Raw genomic sequence first — 2,738 nt, 5'->3', positions numbered from 1 at the left:
AGCTCCACCCTCATGGCAGTCACTCAGCTCCACCCTCATGGCAGTCACTCAGCTCCACCCTCATGGCAGTCACTCAGCTCCACCCTCATGGCAGTGACTCAGCAGCTCAGCTTCCCCTTGTAGAAAGGACCTCCAGGGATTTAAGAAGTGATTAAGTCGGCCAGTATGTTTGCACCCCCCCACCCATGCCAGATCCCAAAGCGGGGAATTTTCTGAACCCCCCTTTAGTAGGTAGGTCACGAGTATTCATCCCGCGGACTGATGGCTTGATGCTGGTTCTGCCCATTGAGACATTCTGGAATCTGACAGCTAAGCGAATCAGTGAAAGGAGCATGCTGACACCAGAAGAGATCAGAGTGACAGAAATGATCATTCTACGGCCAATCACAACTTGGGGTTATGCAGTAGACCTGCAAGTGAAAGTGAAACTGTAGCAAGGAACGAACCAGACCTCTCATGTGCCAGACTGGGCTGTGCTGTGTAGCAGAGCTGTGTACACCTCATGTCTGGTTGGACAGACTAAAGCCGCTCTGAGCCCCCCATTGTTTTTGGGTATTTTTTTTTTTTTTACCCCCAGTAAAAAATTCACATACAGATTCACTATATTCAACAATTTATGTCGTTCTGTAGGAACTGTGAGTGAAAAGGATTTTTCCCCGCCCTGGAAGAAGAAAGCGGCGGCGGTGAGCTATGGGGTTGTTGCTGCGGCCCAGGCGAGGCGTTTCGCTCTGTCAAGTGTGATCCGGCCCTGATGAATGACACGGTGAAAGAATAGACCGCCGCTTCCATGGCAACCAGACAGCAAAGCCGCGAGACTGACGGGTTTTTTCCCTCTCTTCCAATAATGAATCCAGAAATAAAAACCCGGAGACGGCGGAAGAGACCGGCGAGCCCTGCGATTGGGTAAAACGCGCTTTGATCACGGGAGGATAAATGCGATGAAAGACCAAGAATATAATAAAGGCGAATTGGAGTCTGAAAAGGAAAATTTTGCCATTTATAAAAAATTATTACCCAACAAGGGTGAAAAAAATTATTCATTAAACAATATTGGGGAGAGGAGACAAACGGTGAATGCTGATTGGTCGGCTGGCGCAGAAAATGCCGAAAATCTTCTCGTTGCATTGATTCATAAAGAAATAGAACTCCGACGCGTTTCAGGGTCCCTGACCACACCCCCTTCATCAGGGCTTCATGTGATTGGTCACCTAAAATAGAGAATTTACTTATAATAATCATGAAGAATCCAATCTGTAAAGGGGAAACAAATCTCCGGATTCTCTATTTAATGCGACCAATCAGGATCCTCCATACATCTTCCATTACCAATCATATGAAGCCCTGATGAAGGGCGTCAGTGACCCTGAAACGCGTCAGTGTTCTGTGTTTCCTTGTTATGAGTGAAAATGATGAATAAAGATTTTATTTTTTGTTCTGAATTTTCACACACCGGCCCCGTTTATTATTATTACGGTGATTATGACCCCAAAACGCGTTGGCATTCCACGTTTTATCACATAAAGCATGTCAGATGATGAAGAATCAACCAAACGAGGGGATTAAAATCCGAGGCCATGAGAGGTAAGTAGAATTACAGGAGAACAGAGCTCCCTCCCCCATCCTGTGACTGGACAGTGAATGGAAAAGCAGCACAATGATGAGCTCATCTCAGTGTCACTCTGCTCTCTCCTCCAATCAGCATGCTTGTTCAGACAAAAGGGGGAAATATCAAAAAAGGGCAAATTGGTAAATTATGGCCCAGTAAGATTTTGCGTTCTCATCACTTGTGGCTCCCCAGGTGCACTACAAGTCCCAGCATTCCTCCTTTCCTTTCGGTCCAGCGAACTCGTTAGGAATCTCGGTTGGACATCAGACAACAAAGAGCCGGAGATTTCCTCCCAGACCCCGTTGTCATGTCAACCCACCAGTGGACGGAGAACGGAATTCATTATAGCGGAGATGGTTTTGTTGGCGGCGGTGGGGGCAGGGAGGGTCGGCGCCCTCGGTGGTCGGATAAAAAAATATTTTTCTATTATTGCAGCTGCGATCACAAAGCGATTCGCAGAAATCACGCCGCTAAACGTCACAGCAAACATGACGGCCAATCACAATCGTTATATTCACTGCATGAGTGCCGGATTGTTAAAGAGGACCTGTCACCGGGGGTGTAAATCCGGGACAATAATACATGGAACACTTCCAGCTATTACCCCTGATGGTGGCTTCATCCCTTTCTCTCCAGAAGGGCGGCGCCTTCTTATTTCACCATCTATCGGAAACCATCAGCAAGCCGTGCAAATCATGGCTGCCATTAATGTCTGACACAGATCAGCCGCTCATCATGTCACCAGAAATAAAGATACAAGGAGATCATTGAGAAAGGAGACTGAGGAAACGCTTCCACCTGCCTGCAGCAGACTGAGACATCATCGCAGCCTAGGCAAAGTCACCAACTGTATTGTAATGATATATGACTACGGGGGATATTAGAGTGTCAGCTCCTCTGTACAGAGACTGATGGGACTGGCCCAGTGATCTCTGTACACCACTATGGTATATGTCAGAGCTATATACATGTATATTAATAGTGGGGGAGGATATTAGAGTGTCAGCTCCTCTGTACAGAGACTGATGGGAGGGGCTCAGTGTTCTCTGTACCGCACTATGGTATATGTCAGAGCTATATAAATGTATAATAATAGTGTGTGACTGTGGGGGACATTAGAGTGTCAGCTCCT

This window comes from Pyxicephalus adspersus, chromosome 11 (genome assembly GCF_032062135.1).
Source record: "Pyxicephalus adspersus chromosome 11, UCB_Pads_2.0, whole genome shotgun sequence".
Classification (NCBI taxonomy): Eukaryota; Metazoa; Chordata; class Amphibia; order Anura; family Pyxicephalidae; genus Pyxicephalus; species Pyxicephalus adspersus.
Note: the sequence above shows the minus strand (reverse complement) of the source record.